This window comes from Schistocerca serialis, chromosome 6 (genome assembly GCF_023864345.2).
Source record: "Schistocerca serialis cubense isolate TAMUIC-IGC-003099 chromosome 6, iqSchSeri2.2, whole genome shotgun sequence".
NCBI classification, from domain to species: domain Eukaryota; kingdom Metazoa; phylum Arthropoda; class Insecta; order Orthoptera; family Acrididae; genus Schistocerca; species Schistocerca serialis.
Genome location: NC_064643.1, coordinates 162770342 through 162797972, shown reverse-complemented (window position 1 = coordinate 162797972; position 27631 = coordinate 162770342). Strand labels below are relative to the sequence as shown.

At 43.2% G+C, this 27631-nt stretch overlaps 1 protein-coding gene and 1 pseudogene across 2 annotated transcripts in view; both read left to right on the top strand.

Annotated features, from left to right (window-relative positions):
• Positions 1 to 27631, top strand: part of LOC126484348 (nuclear factor of activated T-cells 5-like) — a 405657-nt gene that overhangs the window by 97118 nt on the left and 280908 nt on the right. The gene's annotated exons all lie outside the window — the stretch shown is intronic.
• Positions 27486 to 27603, top strand: LOC126485476 (5S ribosomal RNA; annotated as a pseudogene).

The following is a 27631-nucleotide window of genomic DNA, read 5'->3' as shown; positions in this document are numbered from 1 at the left end:
AATTTTATATGATCATTCCACTTCAAATCGTTCCGCACGCATACTCCCAGATATTTTGCAGGAGTAACTGCTACCAGTGTTTGTTCCGCTATCATATAATCATACAGTAAAGGATCCTTCTTTCTATGTTTTCGCAATACATTATATTTGTCTATGTTGAGGGTCAGTTGCCACTCCATGCACCAAGTGCCTATCCGCTGCAGATCTTCCTGCATTTCGCTACAGTTTTCTAATGCTGCAAATTCTCTGTATACTACAGCATCATCCGCGAAAAGCCGCATGGAGCTTCCGACAGTATCTACTAGGTCATATATATATATATATATATTGTGAAAAGCAATGGTCCCATAACACTCTCCTGTGGCACGCCAGAGGTTACTTGAACGTCTGTAGACGTCTCTCCATTGAGAACAACATGCTGTGTTCTGTTTGCTAAAAACTCTTCAATCCCGCCGGCCGAAATGGCCGAGCGGTCCTAGGGGCTACAGTCTGGAACCGCGCGACCGCTACGTCGCAGGTTCGAATCCTGCCTCGGGCATGGATGTGTGTGACGTCCTTAAGTTAGTTAGGTTTAAGTAGTTCTAAGTTCTAGGGGACTGATGACCTCAGAAGTTAAGTCCCATAGTGCTCAGAGCCATTTGAACTATTTCTTGAATCCGGCCACACAGCTGGTCTGATACTCCGTAGGCTCTTACTTTGTTTATCAGGCGACAGTGCGGAACTGTATCGAACGGCTTCCGGAAGTCAAGGAAAATGGCATCTACCTGGAAGCCTGTATCTAATATCTAATGGGTCTCGTGAACAAATAAAGCCACTTGGGTCTCACACGACCGCTGTTTCTGGAATCCATGTTAATTCCTACAGAGTAAATTCTGGGTTTCTAGAAATGACATGATACGCGGGCAAAAAACATGTTCTAAAATTCTACAACAGATCGGTATCAGAGATATAGGCCTATAGTTTTACGCATCTGCTCGACGACCCTTCTTGAAAACTGGAACTACCTTCTGTTCCTCTAGAGACTTGCGGTACACGGCTGTTAGAAAGGAGACAAGTTCTTTCGCGTACTCGGTGTAGGATCGAATTGGTATCCCGTCAGGTCCAGTGGACTTTCCTCTGTTGAGTGATTTCAGTTGCTTTTCTATTCCTTGGACACTTATTTCGATGTCAGCCATTTTTTCGTTCGTGTGTGGATTTAGAGAAGGAACTGCAGTGCGGTCTTCCTCTGTGAAACAGCTTTGGAAAAAGGTGTTTAGTATTTCAGCGTTACGCGTGTCATCCTCTGTTTCAATGCCATTATCATCCCAGAGTGTCTGGACATGCTGTTTCGATCCACTTACTGATTTAACGTAAGACCAGAACTTCCTAGGATTTTCTGTCAAGTCGGTACATAGAATTTTACTTTCGAATTCACTGAACGCTTCACGCATAGCCCTCCTTGCACCAACTTTGACATCATTTAGCTTCTGTTTGTCTGAGAGGTTTTGGCTGCGTTTAAATTTGCAGTGAAGCTCTCTCTCTCTCTTTGCTTTCGCAGTAGACCTACTCTGGCTTTCGTAACGCCCCAGCACAATTCAGGGTGTTACTTTCATTAGGTGTGTCTCATTCGTAAAGTGCCAGACTAAAAATCCAAATTTTCGTGTTCGACCCTCGGGCCGGCCATTGCATTTTTATCTATCACTTATTACTTCTTTCACCTCTGGCGACGTTTGTAGGTGTGAAAAATGCACCGTAGTTCGGAGTCCACGGTAAACTGTTCATTGAGGTGACAAAAGTCAGATGCCTGCATCTCGTGGTCGTGCTGTAGCGTTCTCGCTTCCCACGCCCGGGTTCCCGGGATCGCTTCCCGGCGGGGTCAGGGATTTTCTCTGCCTCGTGATGGCTGGGTGTTGTGTGCTGTCCTTAGGTTAGTTGGGTTTAAGTAGTTCTAAGTTCTAGGGGACTTATGACCACAGCAGTTGAGTCCCATAGTGCTCAGAGCCATTTGAACCATTTTTGACAAAAGTCAGAGGATATCAGCAAGCCGTAGAAAGGTTCCTACAGTAATACTGACACACGCTGCCTCTCTAGCCGTCCATAATTGCCGGAGTGTTGCCGGTGCACGATCTGACCCCTCGATTATGTCCCATAACAGTTCGATGGGATTCGTGCCGGGCGATCTGGGTGGCCAAGCCATTCGCTCGAATTGTCCAGATTGTTCTTCAAACCAATCTACATCTACATGGATACTCTGCAAATCACATTTAAGTGCCTGGCAGAGGGTTCATCGAACAACTTTCACAATTCTCTATTATTCCTCTCTCGTATAGCGCACGGTGGTGCTCGTTCCTCCCTATGTAGGTCGGTGTCAAAAAAATATTTTCGCATTCGGAGGAGAAGGTTGGTGATTGGAATTTCGTGAGAAGATTCCTTCGCCTTTCTTTTAATTATTTCCAGCCCAAATCCTGTATCATTTCTGTGACATTCTCTCCCATATTTCGCGATAATACAAAATGTGCTGCCTTTCTTTGAACTTTTTCGATGTACACCGTCAGTCCTATCTGGTAAGGATCCCACACCGCGCAGCAGTATTCTAAAAGAGGACGGACAAGCGTAGAGTAGGCAGTCTCCTTAGTAGGTCTGTTACGTTTTCTAAGTGTCCTGCCAATAAAACGCAGCCTTTGGTTAGCCTTCCCCACAACATTTTCTATGTGTTCTTTCCAATTTAAGTCGATCGTAATTGTAATACCTAGGTATTTAGTTGAATTTACAGCTTTTAGATTAGACTGATTTATCGTGCAACGGAAGTTTAACGAGTTCCTTTTAGCACTCATGTGGATGACCTCACACTTTTCGTTATTTAGCCGGCCGGTTTGGCCGAGCGGTTCTAGGCGCTTCAGTTTGGAACCGCGCGACCGCTACGGTCGCAGGTTCGAATTCTGCCTCGGGCATGGATGTGTGTGGTGTCCTTAGGTTAGTTAGGTTTAAGTAAAGTAGTTCTATGTTCTAGGGGACTGATGACCTCAGTGACCTCAGATGTTGAGTCCCGTAGTGGTCAGAGCCATTTGAACCATTTTTTTCGTTATTTAAGGTCAACTGCCACTTTTCGCACCATTCAGATATTTTTTTCTGAATCGTTTTGCAGTTTGTTTTGATCTTCTGATGACTTTATTAGTCAATAAAAGACAGCCTCATCTGCAAACAACCGAAGACGGCTGCTCAGATTGTCTCCCAAATCGTTTGTCTAGAGACGGAACAGCAAAGGGCCTATAGCACTACCTTGGGGAACGCCTGAAATCACTTCTGTTTTACTCGATGATATTCCATCAATTACTACGAACTGTGACCTCTCTGACAGAAAATCGCAAATCCAGTCACATAAGTGAGACCATATTCCATAAGCACGCAATTTCACTACGAGCCGCTTGTGTGGTACAGTGTCAAAAGCCTTCCGGAAATCCAGAAATACGGAATCGATCTGAAATCCCTTGTCAATAGCACTCAGCACTTCATGTGAATAAAGATCTAGTTGTGTTTCACAGGAACGATGTTTTCTAAACCCGTTTTGACTGTGTGTAAATAGACCGTTTCCTTCGAGGTAATTCATAATGGTCAAACAATTGTTGGCCAGTGACATGGCTCATTGCCATCCATAAAAATTACCTACTTGTTTGGGAACATGAAGTCCATGAATTGCTGCAAATGGCCTCCAAGCAGCCGAACATGACCATTTCCCGTCAGTGATCGGTTCTGTTGGACCAGAGAACCCAATTCATTCCATGTAAACACATCCCGCGCCATTAACGAGTGCCTTGTTGATAGCATGGGTCGAAGGCTTCGTGGGGTCTGCGCGACCCCCGAACTCTATCATCAGCTCTTACCAAATCGGGACTCACCTGACCGGTCCACGGTTTTCCAGCCGTCTACGGGCCAACAGAAATGGTCACGAGCCCAAGAGAGGCGCTACGGGCAACGTTGCGCATTTAACAAAAGCGCTCGTGTCGGTCATCTCCAGCCATAGCCCATTGACGCCAGATTTTGATGCACTGTCCATACGCATACCTTCTTCGTACGTCCCACATTGATTTTTGCGGTTAGTTCATGCATTGTTGCTTGTCTGTTAGTACTGACAACTCTACGCAAACGCCACTGCCCTCGGTTGTCAAGTGACGACCGTCGGCCACTGCGTTGTCCGTCGTGAGAGGTACTGGCTGAAATTTGGTATTATCGGCACACTCTTGAAACTGTGGATCCCGAAATACTGAACTTACTAACGATTTCCGAAATGGAATGTCCCATGCGTCTAGCTTCAACTACCATTTCGCATTCAGAGTCTCTTAATTGCCGTCGTGCGGTCATAATCACATCGGAAACCTTTTCACATGAATCAACTGAGTATAAATCATAGCTCCGCCAATGCATTGATCTTTTGTACCTTATGTGCGCGATATTACCGCCATCTGTGTATGTGCTTATCGCTGTGCCAGGTCTTTTGTCGCGTCAGTGCACATCGCTCTATAACAGGCTGGGCAAGTCAGTCAAAGGTGGGAGAAAGCAACATACCAAGTCTTTACAGGATCGTGCCAATTAAAGCGTTGCGGTAGTCAAACCAGTATTCCTATTTGTAATAGCTGATTTTTTTTCTACTTTCATGTGAAGAAATAAAAAAAATTAGAATTGCAGTTGCATCGGCAGTCCTCAATCAGAGACGGCAAAGGATTTGGAAGAGCAGCAGTTGAAAGCAATGGAGAACTTCGTATACAGTGAACATTAATAAAACTAAAACAAGGATACCGCAGTGTTGTTGTAGAGTCAACTCAGGCGATGCTCAGAGAATATAATTATGAAATGAGGCACTAAAAGTGATAGATGAGTTGTGGCATTTAGGCAGCAAAATAACCGGAATTTGTGTGAAGTAGAGAGTGTATAAAATGCATACAGACAATAGCAAAAAAACCTTTTCTGAAAAAGAGGCATTTATTAACATTTGATATAGGTGCAAGTGTTAGGAAATCTTTTCTGAAGGTATTTTTCTGAAGTGTAGTCTTGTACGGAAGTGATGCAAGGACGGTAAGTAGTCCATACAAGAAGAGAACAGAAGCTTTGGATATGTGGTGCTACGGAAGAGTACTCGAGAATAGATGGGTAGATTGAATAAGTAATGAGAACGTACTGAATAGAGATAGGGAAAAAGAGATTTTTTTTGCAACTTGAATAAAATAAAGAATAGATTGTTTAATATGACACATCCTGAAGCATCAAGATGCCGTGAAGTTGTTAACGGAAAAAACTGTGGGGAGAAAAAATAATAGAGGGAGACCAACTCATTAGTACACAAGCGGATTCATTTAGATTGCAGTTGTTATTCGGAGACGAAGAGGCTTGCACAGGATAGGCTAGCATGGAGAGCCGCATCAAACCAGTATTCGGATTGAAGACAACAACAACTACTACTACTACTACTACTACTACTACTTTCATTTCGTTGCTAAGAAAACGTCGACACAGATAATAACTTTTTACTATGTTGTTATAAAAACTGCAGTCTTGAGCTACTTTTCTAATAGAAATTATCACCAGAGTTCAGAAACAGATCATCATCGGCTTTGTGTATACTTTCACACCTCTGGCACGGCCTGCCTGGAACGCAAGCGTCTCCATTTTCTCTGGTTTTCCACCATCTCTCAGTCGCAATTCTCGCTCTTCTGAATGCTTCCTTACACTCCTTTTAGCCAGATGTCCCTTATCCTCTTGCCCCACCCCCACCCCCATCTCCATCTCTCGCGTCTTCATCTTATCCTTCTCTTCACACAGGTAAAGCTTAGTCTGTTAACCCTGTCCCCACACTGCAGTCCCGCCCGGTCGCGGTGTCAACCTCTGCCAATGACGTCATTCGCATGCGGTATGGAGGAGCGTGGGGTCAGCGCATCGCATTCTCAAAACCTTGGAGCCGCTACTTCTGACACAAGTAGCTCCTCACTTGGCAGCAGAAGGCTGACTGCACGACGCTCCCGTCCTCCTACCTAGGAAAAATTCCTCGGAATACCGGGAATAGAACCCATGCCCTCGACGTAGCAACAGGCACGCTGATCCCTGTGCTGCAGCGGTGGCCATTCTCTTCACATGCTCATACCACATTAATCTTTTTTCCTCATCATCCCATGTTGGGGTTCCTCATGTGTTATCTTGCTAACGTTACCAGTCCTCATCTGTTCCACGTCTGTTAATAGCATGTGACTTCTCAAAAACTAGATTTCGCTTGCTCACAGTTTACTTTTTTCACTTTCCTCTGTGATCCAGGTTTCTGCAGGTTGCAACAAAATTGGTATGGTATACCGTACGTTTGTGTATTACCTTACACTGAGGTGACGAAAGTCATGGGATAACGATATGCACATATGCAGATAAAGACTGTGCCGAGAATACCAAATTTCAGGTGTTAACCTCTCACCACGGACATCGCAGTGGACGACGGCCTTCACTTAACTTAACGACCGAGAGCAGCACCGTTCGCGTAGAGTTGTCGGTGCTAACAGACAACCAACACTGCGTGAAACAAGCACAGAAATCAATATGGGACGTACGACGAACGTATCCGTTAGAACAGTGTGGCGAAATTTGGCGTTAAAGGGCTATGGCAGCAGATGACCGACTCGAGAGCCTTTGCTAACAGCGTGACCATCGCTGCAGTGCCTCTCCTGGGCTCGTGACCATATCGGTTGGATACTAGACTACTGGGATACCGTGGCTTGGTCAGATGAGTCCCGATTTCAGATGGTAAGAGCTAATGGTAGCGTTCGAGTGTGTGACAGACTCCACAAAGCCATGGACCAAGTTGTGAGAAGGCATTGTGCAAGCTGGCGGTGACTTCATAGTGCTGTGGTCTATGTTAAATATGGAATGAACCGATATTTGACTGGAAATGGTTATGTTCGGCTACTTGGAGAGCATTTGCAGCCATTCATGGACATCATGTTCCCAAACAACGATGGATTTTTTCACGGATGACAATGTGCCAACTCACTGGGCCACAGTTGTTCACAATTAGTTTGAATTATATTCTGCGCAGCTCGAGGTAATGACATGAACCCCATCGAACATTTATGGGACATAATCGAGAGGTCAGTTCGTGCACAAAATCCTGCACCGGAAACACTTTCGCGATTATGGACGGTTGTAGAGGCAGCATGGCTCAATATTTCTGCAGGGGACTACCAACGACTTTCCTATGCCACGCGGAGCTGATGCATGCCGGTCAGCAAAAGGAGGTCCGACACTTTTGTCACCTCATTGTATTATACTGTATCATGTGGCAACTCGAGGCACTCAGCAAGAATACTCTTAGCGAAGAAAGGAGCGATCAGGAAGATCTGCGGTGTCATTTCGCGAAACGTGTGTAGATCGTTATGCAGGTGCTTATTTGGCTGTGGATTATCTGCCATCTTGCTGAAGGTTAGAAAATTAAAATTAGTTACCTTGTGTTGCTGATGGTTCAGAACGAGCGCGAGCCTAACACGTAGACTGCCAAGGACAACGTGTAGAAAGGATTATTTGCGTTGGATATCGTTATCGCAAACGTATTTGCGTCCAAGTTCACGCTCAAATACATACATCCGTTGCGTGAGCTAGAAAAATTTCTTATCTTTTTGTTTCCTCATATTTAAGTAACAAGACAGCACACTAACGCTTAATATTGTTCATGGGACGTATTTCGGTATTTTTCGCTCGTTTGTACTAAGATCAGCATCTCCAAAATATTCAACTTTGATGGAGCTAAGATTACAATTCGATGTAGTGACCAGAAAATGTGGAGAGGTATGTAACAGCACATTTTACTAAAGGGACACGGGCTTAAGAGACTTGAAAGCCAGCCTGTACAAATATGAGTGACAGTTCGAAATGAAATGAAACGGAATATTCATATCCGTGTTACTATAAGAGTAAATGAATCTAGCGGAATGTGGAAAACACATAGGACTCTACCAAGAAGTCATTCGTGTAACGCTAATTGATATGTCGCTCGAGATATCTGGAATGCTTTTAGACTGAATTATCAGAGAAATTACAGCTCATGTGGAGATTTGATGGCATCATTCTTCCCACCCACGATTCAAGAACAAAACAGGGACGGGAAGACCATCATAGTGGTCATGTCCGTAACGTGGCTCGCGGGGTATAGACGCAGGGAAAGAATGAGGGTTGTGTTGACGATATTGTGTATAGTGTTGCTGCCTGAAGAAGTTGAAGGTATGGTTGTTCTCACTCTGTGTGTGTGTGTGGGGGGGGGGGGGGGAGTTTTTGTAATTTTTTTTTATAAAAAGGGGATTGTAGTACAGTGAGACATCTCATTTGTCAAAATGATAAAAAGTGTAACAGAAAAGCTAACGTGAAAGAAGTACAAAGTCCTCAGTATTTAGCATCTGTACATATCGCTTTACAAATGTTATTTTCAATTTTAATGAAGTCAGTGTTACTATAAACGGAACATTTGCGATTTGAAATATGAAACTTAATGCATACGAAGGAAGGTGTCACTAATGCTAACAAGCAAGGTACAAAATCCCTCTGTCATCTCTCAAGCAGTGATTTAGATTTCCTTTGTTTTTGCACAGAGAATATTTACGTTGAATCTATAGTTGACCCCAGACATCGAAATTCTGCAGTTATTCACGCTCGTTCGATAGCGGGAATATGACAAGAGATGAATACCAAGAGATGAATACAATAAGCAGATTCAGAAGGATGTAGGCTGCAGCAGGTACTGGGAGATGAAGAGGCTTGCACAAGATAGAGCAGCATGGAGAGCTGCATCAAACCAGTCTCAGGACTGAAGACCACAACAACAACAATATTAAACATCGCTGTAGGTCTTCGATACGCGTGGTTGGCACTGTGATTTGACTGTCATTGCTTCATATCTTAACGCTATTCCTTCTTTTCTATGCTCTATTTAGAAATGCATAATTGGTACGGAATTTAAAGAAAAAAAGTTACCTAATGAGGTAACTACACCTGAGGCAGAATGGCTCGGACGAATAAGGCTTACTCGGTCATAAGCGGATTTCAGTTCTCTATCGGGCCCTCTGTTTTAACATTTCGTAGTTTTTCTAAATGACTGCAGACGAGTGTGAGGATGATACCATAAATAAACCAAGGTTATCTTCCTTCTCTACAGCAGTTCTCCCTTCTCTAGTGACCACGAGGTCCAGAAACGTTAACTCTGGCGTTTCTTTCCTTTTCCGGTTGGCTCCGATTGGAATGAGCCCCTGTAGAGTAACTCTGTACGCAGAAATCGGCGGCGAAGGAAGTTTCGTTATGTCCGCTGATAAAGAAGCTTGGACGAAAGGATTCTGCGGTCTTTTGCAGCATAGGTGAGCTTCAGAGCACCCTGAGAAGACAGTTGTTAGGAAATGAAAAAGCCTGATCTAAAACAAGTCAAAAATAAATGAATTCACTCGTCTAAATAGTACTGTCCACTTCACCAATACAGACGCTATTTATAGAACAGTGGATTTATTTCTTGCGATTGTGTACGTTCCTTAATAGATGACGGTCATACTGAAATGGTTCTGAGCACTATGGAACTAAACATCTGAGGTCATCAGTCCCCTAGAACTTAGAACTACTTACACCTAAGAACATCACACACATCCATGCCCGAGGCAGGATTCGAACCTGCGACCGTAGCGACGGTTATACTGAAGGTGTGGCTGCAGGAAGTTCAAGAGGTATTCTATATTTTCCGCAGTAGACCAGCTCCGAGAAACAGGTGGCACATGGGTTGACTCTGGTTCCTAACCTGGCTTTCTTGCACCTGCGGTAACAGATGCATGTCGTTCTTTTGCTTTTACAGCCGACGCAAGCGTGGAAAGCTGAGGACTGAGTAGGTCGGCCTTGACGAGTGTTAAAATAGCTGAGCAGTCTGTTTCCGCTGTGGTTGATGATATACTGGCTTATTGTGATCGGGATTTCCTCCTTGCGGACAAGGTAGATGGAGCACACACATAGTGGTCAATCGATCGCAGCTGCTAACAGTTGAGGACGACAACTTTCACTACAGAAGTGGCTGTGTCTGATTCCGCGTACAAAGCTTGCGTATGTTGTCCTCAGAAGGGATGAAGGTTGATTACACGACAGGGTCGTCAGAGATATAGCTGAAACTTGAAATCGGAAAGATTAGGGAATGAAATTGACTTTGCCCTTTCCTGGCATTCCGCCTTTAGCGATTTAAGGGAAACCACAGAAAACCTAAGTCTTGTTTGTGTGACGGAGGTTTGAACTGCACGTTTCCCGAATGCGTGCCCATGCGTCACCTAGCTCGGCATGGTGCTCAAAAAAGCGATTTTACAAAAAGAAGATTACCAGAACACTCTGAGTAGAAGGTTGCTGTTAAATGTGTCAAGTCATTGCGCACGCAGATTGACGGGGAAGGGACGTAAGTATTGCTGGGAATGTAGCTTACTGAAAGCCTCGCGAGCAATACGTAGTACAGTTATATCAGCGCTTTCCGACCATTTTCTGACATGGTGCTTCTGCAAAGTAGTCCAAAATGTTACATGTGAAATTCTTAGTATATATCGATTGATTCCTTATGAGTGGGCGCCATAAGCTCCACAAATTGAAAAAAAATGACGCTTCCATCAGGCTGATGTTTAAAAGTTTTAAAATGTGGTGCTTTCATTGTCTGTTGTCACAGTTGTTCCGACACGTACTTCAGACTATTGTATTGGAGGCCGTGTACCTTGGCACCCATGTTGTAGATGAATAGTGCATGGCATGTGACTTCCGACGGAGATGTATCCATAGCTACCGTATCTATTATGATTAACAATTACATTGTTTTTTAGGAAACAATAAGTCCAGAGCAGATGCAAAGCGTTTTATGTTTTGGTTTCCATTTAATTCTGGTGCCTTATTATGTTTGTAGATACACTTCACGGTGAGCGAAATTCGAAACTATCCCTAGTTCATAAAAAGTACTATTTTAAAACAACAGCCTGTTGGAATCGATGCCATTCTTCAAAAGTAAGTACAGGGTGACAATTATTAAACTATATGAAATAAAATCGCCGTAACTTCCGAACCGTCTGCTTTAGTACGCTAGAACTGGACGGTTGGCCGCAGGGCATGATGGGAATTAATACGCCGATGGTTTGGTTTGGTTTAGTGACGTAGCCCAGTTCCATTTTGACGGGTTCGTCAATAAGCAAAATTGGCGCATTTGGGGGACTGAGAATCCGCATATCACGATCGAGAAGTCTGTTCACCGTTAACGGCTGACTGTGTGGTGTCCAATGGCTACAGAATTACAATAATAAAGAAAATTGTCACGCTAAGAGGTTGCGCGCATGTCGCACTAGGAGTGGAGAGGAGAGGCAATGTACATATTATGCCACCTATATAAGTGCGTAGACTTGGCCTTTTAATTGGTATGACAGTGGACCTTGTTTGCATTCCATGTAGCATACGCTGCACCACGGGTATCGATCCTATTTTATTTTATATTTATTTTTAAGTATACTTTACAGGTAGAAGAGGTATGATTTTTAAACCGTTAAGTTAGTGATCACTAGACTTTGTGCCAGTGTTCTGAATTAAATTCTAATCACTTGATGGATTGAGGGCATGCGATACTGTTGACAGTGATTCATCCGTCGGATGGGTTCCTTTGTTGTTACTTGAGAGTAGGTACTGGGTTTCACCGCCTCCCTTCCCTCGCCATCGTACGACGCAACCGGAACACCACACTGGACACATATCCATTATAGTCGCGTACACCCAACAGATACATTAAGACACAAGTCTCTCACAACGCGAGGGAAGCGACCATTGTGCACGGCGGAAGAAAACCCTTTAGACTAGTGGGCTGAACCTACACTAAAGCCGGCCGGGGTGGCCGAGCGGTTCTAGGCGCTACTGTATGGAACCGCGCGACCGCTACGGTCGCAGGTTCGAATCCTGCCTCGGGTATGGATGTCTGTGATGTCCTTAGGTTAGTTAGGTTTAAGTAGTTCTAAGTTCTAGGGGACTGATGATCTCAGATGTTAAGTCCCATAGTGCTCAGAGCCATTTGAACCTACACTGAACTGTCTCACTGCCAACTGTTGTGACCAGGCGGAACTTCAGTCGTCCGGGCGTAACTGTGGGATCTTTGATTGCTACGGGAGATGATTCAGTTCAACTGCAATATAGGAGATACTAGTTCACATTATTACATGAATGAATAAAATGGTTTACTTAACTTGATACAATCCTTTGCCAAAGGAGAACTGGAATATTTACAACTGTTATTGACTATTAAACCACGCCTTGATGCATACAGTTACGAACTCTTCTCATCAAGTACACTGTTCAACATTTACAAAAGTGCGTTTGCACCTGCTGCTTGAATTGCTCTTTAGTTCTACTCAATCATGTTGACAGCTTCAGCTGAGATCATGAACTGGGCAGAGCGCGTCCTTTCTCGGCTCTGTATTGACCTCAGTGCGAGAGCGCTTCTGTACTGAGAGACAGGACGTGTCTTCTTCAGCGTCTCTATTTCGTCGCCGCTGGTTGCAGCGAGATGTCGCTAATGTCAGCTATATCGATGTGTATTGTCGACTTTGGTGCGGTGCCGTAATCTTTGGACGGTACCACGCCAACAACGCCATACCAGTCTTATTTTGTTTCCCCCTATCTGTGTGTGCACCACAGCGTTTAAATTTGTACAAGGGGCAGTGAAGTGAAAACGAGACAGATGGTAAAAAGTAAGTAAAATATTTATTATTTCAGAAGCAATCGTCATAACTGTTAAGACATTCGTCACAGTTTGAGTCAAGACGGTCAGTACCTTCGTGGAAAAATGTTTGCGGTTGCGTACACAACCGTGATTGTACACAGGTGTGGTCTTCTTCATTCGAAGCAAATCGACGACCACGAATGTCTTTCTTCAGGGCTCCAAACACATAGAAATGGCATGGGGAGAGGTCGGGACTGTATGGAGGATGTGTAAGGGCTACCAACCGAAAGTTGTCAGTGTAGTCGAGACGCCCGGGAATGTACGCGGACGGCGCCATGCTGTCGCAGGATAATGCCAGCCCACATATTGCCAAAGTTGTTTCGCTGGGAAGCCCTTCCACATCCTGCATACAGTCCCGATCTCTCCCCTTGCGATTTCTGTATTTTTAACGCCTTGAAGAAAGACATTTGTGGTCGTCCATTTGCATCGGATGAAGAGATGAACACCTGGATACAGTCATGGTTCGTAGGCAATCGCAAACATTCTTTTTTTTTCATGAAGATGTTGGCCCTCTTGTCTCACAGTGGTATTAACAGTTACGGCAATTACTTTTCAAGTAATAAATAGTGTACTTACTTTTTTTCCATCCGTCTCGTTTTCATTTGACTGACTCTTGTAACTAACTATACGATACCGTTAGTTGGTAGTAGTCATTTAGTTATAAATCAGAGGGAGAGGACGCTGAGACATTTTCAGCCTCCAGGACGATTCTTTGGCGAGTGACTGAGAAAAGTGTTGCAGTGATAAGCTATTGGCTTCGCATTCGGAAAGACAGCGGTTCAAATTTCCGTCGAGATATAAGTTTTCCGCGGTTTCCTTGAGTCGCTTACTGGGTTGGTTCTTTTGGAAATGTCTTATAATGTTTCCTTCCTCATTCAATCTTCTACTCAGTCCCTAATGACCTTGTCCTCGACGAGACTAAATTCCAAATTTCCTTCTTTATTTTGTTCCTTTCTGCTGCGTGCGCCTCGGAAGTGCAGGCTATTACTTACGACTGCACCTGAAGACTCTCCCATGTGTACGAGGGTCGTTCAATAAGTAATGCCCCACATTTTTAAAGCCATTAAGGGGCTCCGGAACGCCCTATACTTGCAATGTTAAAATAACGCTTATAAATTACATCTTTCCTCACAAAGTATTAGAAGTAGGAAGTTGAACTTTTTACAGATTATTTATTAGAATATGGGCTACAACTTAACACAGAGATTTTACAAAATTTTAGTTCAGTTATTAAAGATGATTTTTTTTTCAATTGTAATGAAAATTCACAACATTTTTTTGTAATTTTTTATTTATATATTCAAAAATATACAGTTTTTTGGAAAAAGTCTGTGTTAAATTATGCAGAAGGTACTGTGTAACATTTACTGAAAGTTTGAAACAAATATGTTTGGAAGATCCTTAGAAAACATGTAATTAGTATGAGAAAATAAAAGTTTTGGGAATCGAGCGACAAAGATTGGATTAACTTTTTAGTGCATCCTCCTCCAGCTTCCTCTTGTTCCTCCTCCTGTTTACTCTTGCTTGTATTTCTAGACTCTTTACAACCCTGTCTGCAGCCCGAAGGCGTTCCTTGTCTAAAGCAAGCATCGCTTGTTGTTGTGTTCGTAGATTTTGCTACCATTTTCTTCAGTTGCAGTTACTGCAACACTGTTCCAAAAGGTGGTCATGTATGAAAACTTATCACATTTCAGTTGTATTTCACTAGCAAGTCCTGCGTGCTTTATTATGGAGAGTTCCAGACCAACTTCACTACAATGAATACATCTTAAGCTTAAAAAGCAACAGCTCCCAGAACACATTTGCTGACCACCTTCTAGCGCACAATCACCTCCCAACTATAGTAGAAACAGATTCAAGAATACTAAAACCCAGCCACAGCCTATACAACAAACTGACCACTTACACAGTTTGAAAAAATTCCTTTGAGAACCGACATATCAAATATTTCATTTACATCCGATTCGCCCATAAAACATTCATAGTTTTCACTCATTGAACCAAGCTGCTTCTGTGAAGTATTTTCTTTACCACTTTCACTGCTATGCGCAGGTGTACTTGAGAGGTTAGGTTCACTCACTTGGTTATCGTCTTTATTGTTTACAGTAATAACACATACCTTTGGCTTTCCAACATTTCTCCTTTTCTTAAAAGCCTTCAGAGGATTTCTAATAACTTTACTTTTACTCATTATTATACTTCAACAAAACAGAGACTCAAGAAACAGAATTAATTACGAATATTTTCGAGGTAACGACAGAGTAAATAAACATGAAACAATCGACAATCACACCAGCGATATATATTGAACCATCACAGGTTAGCCACAACACATACTTTATCTCACATCACTAAAATGTACCTGATGAACACGGACGTTAATAATAACACCATTTGACAGCAGTTTAGCAGCGCCACAGTGGGTCACGCCCATGTAGAACACATTTCAAAAAAAATTTAAAAATAGTTGTAGTCTTCGGAATTGAATAAATTATATATCTATTAAAAGGTAATAGTCTGCAGATTCAGAAAACGCAAAAAAGTAAAAATTGAACTTTTCATGATTTTGAGCCTTTCCGGAGCCCCTTAATGTACATAGACAAACGTCCTTGTTGGTGCCTCACATTTAATGTTTGTTGTATGCGCCGGTGAAGCTTCGAACCGCTCTGGCAGATGGCAGAGCCGTAGTACAGCGTCAAAATGGCGTCTACATACGACTCACGTTACAAGCCGCGTCCTGTTATTGAATTCTTGTGTGCAGAAAAAGAAACCTGAGCGAACATTCATAAACGTTCGTGTGCAGTGTATGGCGATGCTATAGTTGAGTACAGTTGGGCGATGGGTATAGAAAGTTACAGGCTCAGGAGATGCAGAAAGAGATCTCCATGATCAGCCACACTCTCGGGACGTCCCGTCACAGCCACGGCTCCAGACATGCTGAATCGTGCGAATGCCATTATTCGTGCCGGGCGGCGCATCACAACTCGACAATTGGCTCTCCAGTTGTCGGTCAGCATTGGAAGTGCGTCTGCAATGATCGAGACTCTCGGATATTCAAAGAGGTGCTCACGATGAGTTCCTCGAATCCTCACAGCGGACCACAAGATTCAAAGAAAGGCCATTTAATCTGAATTGTTAGAGCGTTTTGAGACCGGCGGGGAGGCCTTTCTGTAACGGATCGTTCCGGGGGGCGAAAGCTTGGTGTACCGCGCCGGAAACAAAACAGCAGTCCATGGAGTGGCATCGTCCTCATTCACCACAAAAGAAGAAATTCAACTGTACCGTAAAAGCCATGGTGACAGTCTTTTAGGATTGTGATTGCGTCATTCTCGTGGATGTGATGCCAAGAGGATCAACCATCAATTCAGAGGCATACGTGAAAGGTGGAAAGCAGAAAGGTGGAAGGAGTATACAGAGGGTATATACAAGGGCGATGTACTTGAAGACAATATTATGGAAATGGAAGAGGATGTAGATGAAGATGGAATGGGAGATACGATACTGCACGAAGAGTTTGACAGAGCACTGAAAGACCTAAGTCGAAACAAGGCCCCGGGAGTAGACAACATTCCAATAGAACTACTGACAGCCTTGGGAGAGCCAGTCCTGACAAAACTCTACCATCTGGTGAGCAAGATGTATGAGACAGGCGAAATACTCTCAGACTTCAAGAAGAATATAATAATTCCAATCCCAAAGAAAGCAGGTATTGACAGATGTGAAAATTACCGAACTATCAGCTTAATAAGTCACAGCTGCAAAATACTAACACGAATTCTTTACAGACGAATGGAAAAACGGGTAGAAGCCGACCTCGGGGAAGATCAGTTTGGATTCCGTAGAAATATTGCAACACGTGAGGCAATACTGACCTTACGACTTATCTTAGAAGAAAGATTAAGGAAAGGCAAACCTACGTTTCTAGCATTTGTAGACTTAGAGAAAGCTAATGACAATGTTGACTGGAATACTCTTTCAAATTCTGAAGGTGGCAGGGGTAAAATAAAGGGAACGAAAGGCTATTTACAATTTGTACAGAAAGCAGATGACAGTTATAAGAGTCGAGGGACATGAAAGGGAAGCAGTGGTTGGGAAGGAAGTGAGACAGGGTTGTAGCCTCTCCCCGATGTTATTCAATCTGTATATTGAGCAAGCAGTAAAGGAAACAAAAGAAAAATTCGGAGTAGGTATTAAAACCCATGGAGAAGAAATAAAAACTTTGAGGTTCACGGATGACATTGTAATTCTATCAGGGACAGTAAAGGACTTGGAAGAGCAGTTGAACGGAATGGACAGTGTCTTGAAAGGAGGATATAAGATGAACATTAACAAAAGCAAAACGAGGATAATGAAATGTAGTCGAATTAAGTCGGGTGATGGTGAGGGAATTAGATTAGGAAATGAGACACTTAAAGTAATAAAGGAGTTTTGCTATTTGGGGAGCAAAATAACTGATGATGGTCGAAGTAGAGAAGATATAATATGTAGACTGGCAATGGCAAGAAAAGCGTTTCTGAAGAAGAGAAATTTCTTAACAGCGAGTATAACTTAAGTGTCAGGAAGTCATTTCTGAAAGTATTTGTATGGAGTGTAGCCATGTATGGAAGTGAAACATGGACGATAAATAGTTTGGACAAGAAGAGAAAGAAGCTTTCGAAATGTGGTGTTACAGAAGAATGCTGAGGATTAGATGAGTAGATCACATAACTAATGATGAAGTATTGAATAGAATTGGGGAGAAGAGGAGTTTGTGGCACAACTTGACCAGAAGAAGGGATCAGTTGGTAGGACATGTTCTGAGGCATCAAGGGATCACCAATTTAGTACTGGAGGGCAGCCTGGAGGGTAAAAATCGTAGAGGGAGACCAAGAGATGAATACAGTAAGCATATTCAGAAGGATGTAGATTGCAGTAACTACTGGGAGATGAAGAAGCTTGCACAGGATAGGGTAGCATGGAGAGCTGCATCAAACCAGTCACAGGACTGAAGACCACAACAACAGCAACGTGAAGACTCTGAATAAACTCAAGAACCGTTTCCGACGCGTTCGATCGGACAAGAATCCAGCAGAAATCTTGCTCCAACACAGTAACGCTCGCCCAAAAACTAGTGTGAGAACCCAGGAACACATTGCCAAATTGGGTTGAATATCATTGCCTCATCCACCCTACAGTCCAGACCTGGCACCCTCGGACTTCCACCTCTGGGCCGCTTAAAGATTCTCTACGGGGTATACACTTTCAAGATGAGTAGAGTGTCAGTCATGCAGTGAAAACATGGCTGCGCCTACAGGAGAAGAGCTTTTACCAGCAGGGAATACGTGCTCTTCCACAAAGCTGGCGTGCGGCCATGGAACGTGATGGAGACTACGTAGAAAAATAGGACATGGACAAGACATGTTGATGTATATTGTCAGCAAATTCTCAATGTTAACAATGAATATGTTCTGAGATAAAAATGTGGGGCATTACTTAGTGAAATATCCTCGTACACTTGCCGCTCGCATTGCGTGGCTTTTCATCACTGTATGTGAACTGAAGGTGAAGGGGGAGAAATGAAAGGAAAGGGGTTACTGATGTGAGCCGCATCGGGACACTACGCGGAATCACATAACTGTCATGATTTGTCAGTGTGTAAAAATTACTTCGCGGATACCCCTACCGGTTATAATGCGAAAAACTGAGCGCTGTGTGCTCGGAACGTATCGCAAATGAATGAACGTATTTAAAAATGTACTGTAGTTGAAGTGGTAGGCTTACTTGGACGTTACGGAGAGCAGCATTACGTAGACGCAAGCAAAGTGTCCGGCCAGATAGCGACCAGCGGCTGTGGCTGGCTGCGTCGCCTTGCGCGAGCCCCCAGCGGGCAGTACCTCTGCTGGCCCCCAGGCGTAGCGCTGTGCAGCCGCCGCAAGACGTGGCAGAATGCACTTTGCCCTCGCAAGCCACTGTTGGTCTCGCGCAGTTCCAAGAAGGCTCCGGAAGCGACGTCCAGATTCCTGTTACACTACCCTTCAAGGTACACTGACCCGCGGTACAGATGTGTGCAAGTGGGGCCCGTATTACACTGTCAGAGTTATTTGACGAATCTTTCAAGGGGCCTGTCTAACCCATGTAAATCTAGGCAAGTATTTGACCCATTTCTGAAAAAACTATCTGATGCAGGACCTTAATATTATTTTGTATGTTACATGATGCTAATAGAGTCAACTGCACTAAAATCTACTTTATCCATTTTATAGTTTTTAAGAAATACTTTTTAAATTTATTAACAAAAATATTAAGTTTTTTCCTACAGAAAATATTTTTGTGTGAGGTTCTTAGTGGGGGAATATTAATGAATGTAGTACCAGTGGTGGCTTTTTACGTTATGCAGAGTCCCTGAAAATTTCATTCATTTATCTATGATAGTTTCTGATATAATGGGGCATATCTGCTGAAAACTTTAGTTTGCGGGAAATTGACTTTAAAGAAAAAGCTTTTGAAACATGTTATTTACAGTTAATTAAAACTGTCCTGCTGCATATGATGGCCCTTCTTTGGCAACTAGCAGGTCTTCAAGCTTCTTTTTCACCGTCCTGGATGTTTGTCTTGCTTTCTTGGCCATATTAGATGCAGACCTGTCTGCATCGGCTATCCTCATTTTATCGCAATGTTGCAGCTCAGTGATCATATTTTCACCAGGATTAATTCCCAGCTTTTTCAGTACCCAACACTTTCCAATATTACCACAATTGAATGTAATAAGAGCATCATGAACGCCTAGTTTCATTGTATGCATGCCTACACATACAGTTTTAGGAAGGCGATTCCAAACTATGCTGTTGATACATTCATTTGGGTTCCGTGTCTGCCCATGCAGACATTTCCTTAGAAGGTCAGGGTGAGCCAAGTCTCTGAAAATAGGTTTAATTGCTGTTGTAACAGCAACAGCAAGAGAATGCTGGTGAGAATAAGATTCTCCAGTTGCCTAACCCCTATTGTATTTGCACCACGAATTTTCTCCTGATGGACACAATCCATGACATGGCTTATCATCAGTAGAGGACGTTAGGTATAAGCTTAACTTGCAGGAGCTTCTATATAAATAGCTGTGAAAGAGGTGAGTACATTTGTAAACAAGCACTGCAAACGTAAGTATAACAACTACTCGCAATCACACTTGAACAAAACTAACAGCGTGTTTGAAAGTGCGTTGTTTACAAACAGCAGAAACAAAAGGATGCCGACAGTTGCATTCCAAGGATAGCCAACACACTCGGAAATTTAAAAAAAAATCCCTAACGTGCAATTAGGGGATATAAAGATGTAAAATATATGCAGAAAAGTGGGTGACAGAAAAGTGAGCGTGGCACATGAACACACGTGGTAGGAAAATGATCTTTAAATGCTCGAAAAAAAAATTTTCAGCAAAATCCTTTTCAGACCACTTAAAAAAACCATAATCTATCAAAATATGATGAAAACCGAAAATCGATTTTTTTCGACCTGAACCACGGTGTGGTCCCCTTAAAAACGCTAGGACCACGATCTAACTTTTTATAAAAGAAATAATGAAAATACTTCAGGGTACAATCAAATATTCTGCAAAACGGCTATTACAAAAAATATTTGACAACGACTTTTACAGTACAATACTGGTGTACGAGGGCGGCTGCATGGTGTGTTCTGCGTGCACAGGGTTACAGAAGACTCTGCTTGGTTGCCAGTGTGGTCTCTGTGTCTGTCCCACCACACGTTCCAACAGTTGACTACCCTGGTAAATGGCAACACAGGGGTGCGCGTCATATTGGGCCATTGTTTCAGGTTATGACTCTGCCTAGCACAATTTATAGGCTCGGTAAACTATCGCTTTTGCTTCTGCAGCACAGCAGCAGGCAAGTAGTCTGGCCATACCTGATCTAACATCGAAATCACCGTTAAATACTCTACGCGCAGCTCAAATGGCTCTGAGCACTATGGGACTTAACAGCTCAGGTCATCAGTCCCCTAGAACTTAGAACTACTTAAGCCTAACGAACCTAAGGACATCACACACATCCATGTCCGAGGCAGGATTCGAACCTGCGACCGTAGCGGTCGCGCGGTTCCAGACTAAAGCGCTTAAAACCGCTCGGTCACAACGGCCGGCTACGCGCAGCCAGAAGCGCACGTTACAGGTAGGGACGGCGAATATCGCTATTGTCCGGAGCTTCAGGTGCTACACTGTCCCTTACCATTGGACATATCCGCACCACCACATTCTTAGATGAACACTATAAGCAGAACTTTGCGGACAGGCCATCTTCGATTTTCTTCAGACTTAAAGGTCAGTGCTCGAATATCAGTTTCCTAAACCTGATGCGTGTGGTTCCTGAAGAGGGGCAGCAGCCTTTTCAGTATTTGCAAGGGCAACAGTCTGGATGATTGACTGATCTGGCCTTGTAACAATAACCAAAACGGCCTTGCTGTGCTGGTACTGCGAACGGCTGAAAGCAAGGGGAAACTACAGCCGTAATTTTTCCCGAGGGCATGCAGCTTTACTGTATGATTACATGATGATGGCGTCCTCTTGGGTAAAATATTCCGGAGGTAAAATAGTCCCCCATTCGGATCTCCGGGCGGGGACTACTCAAGAGGATGTCGTTATCAGGAGAAAGAAAACTGGCGTTCTACGGATCGGAGCGTGGAATGTCAGATCCCTTAATCGGGCAGGTAGGTTAGAAAATTTAAAAAGGGAAATGGATAGGTTGAAGTTAGATATAGTGGGAATTAGTGAAGTTCGGTGGCAGGAGGAACAAGACTTCTGGTCAGGTGACTACAGGGTTATAAACACAAAATCAAATAGGGGTAATGCAGGAGTAGGTTTAATAATGAATAGGAAAATAGGAATGCGGGTAAGCTACTACAAACAGCATAGTGAACGCATTATTGTGGCCAAGATAGATACAAAGCCCACGCCTACTACAGTAGTACAAGTTTATATGCCAACTAGCTCTGCAGATGACGAAGAAATTGAAGAAATGTATGATGAAATAAAAGAAATTATTCAGATTGTGAAGGGAGACGAAAATTTAATAGTCATGGGTGACTGGAATTCGAGTGTAGGAAAAGGGAGAGAAGGAAACGTAGTAGGTGAATATGGATTGGGGGACAGAAATGAAAGAGGAAGCCGCCTGGTCGAATTTTGCACAGAGCACAACATAATCATAACTAACACTTGGTTTAAGAATCATGAAAGAAGGTTGTATACATGGAAGAACCCTGGAGATACTAAAAGGTATCAGATAGATTATATAATGGTCAGACAGAGATTTAGGAACCAGGTCTTAAATTGTAAGACATTTCCAGGGGCAGATGTGGACTCTGACCACAATCTATTGGTTATGACCTGTAGTTTAAAACTGAAGAAACTGCACAAAGGTGGGAATTTAAGGAGATGGGACCTGGATAAACTGAAAGAACCAGAGGTTGTACAGAGATTCAGGGAGAGCATAAGGGAGCAATTGGCAGGAATGGGGGAAATAAATACAGTAGAAGAAGAATGGGTAGCTTTGAGGGATGAAGTAGTGAAGGCAGCAGAGGATCAAGTAGGTAAAAAGACGAGGGCTACTAGAAATCCTTGGGTAACAGAAGAAATATTGAATTTAATTGATGAAAGGAGAAAATATAAAAATGCAGTAAGTGAAACAGGCAAAAAGGAATACAAACGTCTCAAAAATGAGATAGACAGGAAGTGCAAAATGGCTAAGCAGGGATGGCTAGAGGACAAATGTAAGGATGTAGAGGCCTATCTCACTAGGGGTAAGGTAGATACCGCCTACAGGAAAATTAAAGAGCCCTTTGGAGATAAGAGAACGACTGGTATGAATATCAAGAGCTCAGATGGAAACCCAGTTCTAAGCAAAGAAGGGAAAGCAGAAAGGTGGAAGGAGTATATAGAGGGTCTATACAAGGGCGATGTACATGAGGACAATATTATGGAAATGGAAGAGGATGTAGATGAAGATGAAATGGGAGATATGATACTGCGTGAAGAGTTTGACAGAGCACTGAAAGACCTGAGTCGAAACAAGGCCCCCGGAGTAGACAATATTCCATTGGAACTACTGACGGCCGTGGGAGAGCCAGTCCTGACAAAACTCTACCATCTGGTGACCAAGATGTATGAAACAGGCGAAATACCCTCAGACTTCAAGAAGAATATAATAATTCCAATCCCAAAGAAAGCAGGTGTTGACAGATGTGAAAATTACCGAACTATCAGCTTAATAAGTCACAGCTGCAAAATACTAACACGAATTCTTTACAGACGAATGGAAAAACTAGTAGAAGCCAACCTCGGGGAAGATCAGTTTGCATTCCGTAGAAACACTGGAACACGTGAGGCAATACTGACCTTACGACTTATCTTAGAAGAAAGATTAAGGAAAGGCAAACCTACGTTTCTAGCATTTGTAGACTTAGAGAAAGCTTTTGACAATGTTGACTGGAATACTCTCTTTCAAATTCTAAAGGTGGCAGGGGTAAAATACAGGGAGCGAAAGGCTATTTACAATTTGTACAGAAACCAGATGGCAGTTATAAGAGTCGAGGGACATGAAAGGGAAGCAGTGGTTGGGAAGGGAGTAAGACAGGGTTGTAGCCTCTCCCCGATGTTGTTCAATCTGTATATTGAGCAAGCAGTAAAGGAAACAAAAGAGAAATTCGGAGTAGGTATTAAAATTCATGGAGAAGAAATAAAAACTTTGAGGTTCGCCGATGACATTGTAATTCTGTCAGAGACAGCAAAGGACTTGGAAGAGCAGTTGAATGGAATGGACAGTGTCTTGAAAGGAGGATATAAGATGAACATCAACAAAAGCAAAACAAGGGTAATGGAATGTAGTCTAATTAAGTCGGGTGATGCTGAGGGAATTAGATTAGGAAATGAGGCACTTAAAGTAGTAAAGGAGTTTTGCTATTTGGGGAGCAAAATAACTGATGATGGTCGAAGTAGAGAAGATATAAAATGTAGGCTGGCAATGGCAAGGAAAGCGTTTCTGAAGAAGAGAAATTTGTTAACATCGAGTATAGATTTAAGTGTCAGGAAGTCATTTCTGAAAGTATTCGTATGGAGTGTAGCCATGTATGGAAGTGAAACATGGACGATAAATAGTTTGGACAAGAAGAGAATAGAAGCTTTCGAAATGTGGTGCTACAGAAGAATGCTGAAGATTAGATGGGTAGATCACATAACTAATGAGGAAGTATTGAATAGGATTGGGGAGAAGAGAAGTTTGTGGCACAACTTGACCAGAAGAAGGGATCGGTTGGTAGGACATGTTCTGAGGCATCAGGGGATCACCAATTTAGTATTGGAGGGCAGCGTGGAGCGTAAAAATCGTAGAGGGAGACCAAGAGATGAATACACTAAGCAGATTCAGAAGGATGTAGGTTGCAGTAGGTACTGGGAGATGAAAAAGCTTGCACAGGATAGAGTAGCATGGAGAGCTGCATCCAACCAGTCTCAGGACTGAAGACCACAACAACAACAAAACCTGATGCGACAAGTGACAGAAAAATCGCGTGACCTACAAGGAATCGAGCCAAGACAGGTTTGTAGTTCGACACCTTTTCAACGGAGCCATCACCCGACTCCGTAGATGAGGTCGCTAACGCACGCTTCTGCGGTGGCTCTTTGAGGTGAGCCGGTTCGAATCCTGGTGGAGAAAGAAGTTGTCACAGCCAGTAATCGACCGATAAGGTGAGGAGAGATGGTGGCTGATCAACAGACTTTGCACCAATGCCCTGGATTAAATTCCTAACTTATCTGCAGTATCTAATCAAGCAAGGGCATGTGATGGTGATTGTGGTGGTGGTGATGATCTGTACGTCGAATAGAGACGCTTAGCGCGATGGCCCCCTCGGTGTTATTTTAGAGGAGGAAGCTGTGAGCCGGCACACGGTTTCTCTCTCTCCCTTGTCACCATCATCATTTTTATACAACACAGACACAACACTATACTATACATGCATCCATTACACACACTTCCACAAATACACATATTATACATCTCACATATCCGCAAGGAAATGGACCAGTGTGCTGCAAGGGTTGTCCCCTTCTGGATACCATCTTCCAGCTGGTTTTGGAGGTACCCTGCTTCTCATCAGACTTCTCCTCTGAAATGACAGCCTATTACGTAGTAACAGGCGCAGGTATGTTGACAAACAAGAGTTTATTATTCCTATTATAAACTAGTTTAACTTCTGATCGACAATAACTTCTTACAACCAATAACAAGAGCAGACCCTTATGATGTTTCTGAATCAAATTTGGTTCTGTATTATCTGTAGATCTCCCTGGTTGCCAAGCCCCACGCTCACAGAACTTCACCATGGATGGAGCTCCGTAAGCCCTGCCTGCTCTGACGCCACGAGCACCCGTTTAGCTCGCCGGGAAATATCTCCAACTTAAATACCATAACTCAAACAGATTCAAAGTTCAAATGGCTCTGAGCACTATGGGACTTAACATCTATGGTCATCAGTCCCCTAGAACTTGGAACTATATAAACCTAACTAACCTAAGGACATCACACACATCCATGCCCGAGGCAGGATTCGAACCTGCGACCGTAGCAGTCGCGCGGTTCCGGACTGAGCGCCTAGAACCGCTAGACCACCGCGGCCGGCAACTCAAACAGAACCTGATTTCCTTTTGCCTACATCTATCATTACTTGAACCTAGTCTTTCACAATTCAGTTCTCACCCTTATATTTTTATAAACACAAATACACACGATCTCGCAATCTCAAATCAGCAGTAAGGGTGCAGATCACCAACACCCATTGACTACCATGTGCGTTTGCACCCTTACACTGCTCAGAAGAAGAACAACCACCTTTCGCACAGGCGGCTGAACCTATCACGTGGGCCAACATACGATATTTACATTTTACTGAGCCATCGAGCGAGGATATCCCAATAACGTATATTGCAGCCTGACGACATAAACATTTTTTTATAAAATTCAAACTGACGAAGTCCGTTTTTATCAGGAAGTTAGCATATGACCAGGAAACAAGAATGCGTGTGAAATCTTATGGGACTTAACTGCTAAGGTCATCAGTCCCTAAGCTTACACACTACCTAATCTAAATTATCCTAAGAACAAACACACACCCATGCCTGAGGGAGGACTCGAACCTCCGCCGGGACCAGCCGCTCAGTCCATGACTGCAGCGCCTTAGACCTCCAGGAAACAACTACACAGTACTTTCTCCAGTTATACTTTAGTAGCTTTAGTGTATGTTAACATTTTCCAGAGAAAGATAAAAATACGAAAGTAATTCAGACAAGTCTGAAAATGGACTTTCATCTACATCTATGTGACCTCTCTCCAATTTACACTTAAGTGTATGGCAGAGGGGTACATAGAATCACTCTGACTATTTCTCGAGAGTTCGACTTTGGAATGAATACCACTTGCGAAAAATAAATACCTAAATCTTTCCAGGCAAGCTCTGAGTTTTCTAATTTTATTACGATGATCATGTCCACCTGTGTGAGTCGAAGCCAAACAAAATCCTTCAATATTCGGAGCAGAAAGCTGGTGATTGGAATTTCGTGATAAGATCTCGCCGCAACGAAAAACGCCTTCATTTTTATGATTGCCACCCCAACTCCAGACTCCTATTTCGCGATAGTACAAACCGGGTTGCTCTTTCAACATTTCGATGTCGTCCTCCGTTAGCACTATGTGTCAAGGATCCACACCGCACAGCAGTACTCCGGAAGAGGACAGACAAAAGTAGTGTAGGTAGTCTCTTATGTAGATCTGTCGCATCACCTAAGTATTCTGCCAGCAAAACGCAGTCTCTGGTTCGCCTTCCCCACAGTCTTTTCTATAATGGGTAGAATAAAAGATGCTTGTAATTGTAATCCATAGGTATTTAACTGAATCGACGACCTTTAAATTTGTGTGGCTGGTCTTAAAACAGAAGTGTAACGGTTTCTTTTAGTACTCATATGGAGGAACTCACACTTTTTTATTGTTTAGGGTCAGTTGCCACTTTTCGCACTCTACAAATATCTTGTTAAATTCGTGTTGATCTTCTGAGATGACTTTGCTAGATGATAAATGACAGCAGCGCCTGCGAACAATCTGAGAGGATTGCTCAGATTGTCTGCTACATCATTTATATAGATTAAGAACAGTCGAGGGATTGCAACACTTCTTCGCCGAACCACAGACATCGCTTCTTTTTTTATTAGATAACTTCCCCTCAATTACTACGAACTGTGACCTTTCTGACCGGAAATCGTGGATGCAATCGCATAACAGAAATGATACTCCATATGGACGCAATTAATTTTCATGTTATTTCTCAACTACTGTTACTGTTGGAAATATTTTTGTCTTCTCTGATAAAGAAGGGAAAAAGATATTTGACGTCTTGGAATTTTGACTTCATTATCTTCTGTCAGTGTAAAGCTGGTTGAAAAGCAGCTTCACTTTCATTCGGAGTGCAACCGTACGCCAAAGACCTACATAATTGCCTCGCACAAAAATGTACTTGTTGGGTGCGTCACCTTAATAGATTCATAGTCCACTGAGTTTAACAGTTTTCTTCACAGAAGGTTGGGGTTCCGATCTACAACTTTATAGATGTTGAATATCAATAATTGTCTACTTTACAGATGAAGCAGGGTGTTGCATGCTGTAGAGAAGAAATGTAAATCTATGCCAGTCATCTGTACTCAGGCAACGGCCTTGCCGCAGTGGATACACCGGTTCCCGTGAGATCACCGAAGTTAAGCGCTGTCGGGCGTGGTCGGCACTTGGATGGGTGACCATCCAGGCCGCCATGCGCTGTTGCAATTTTTCGGGGTGCACTCAGCCTCGTGAT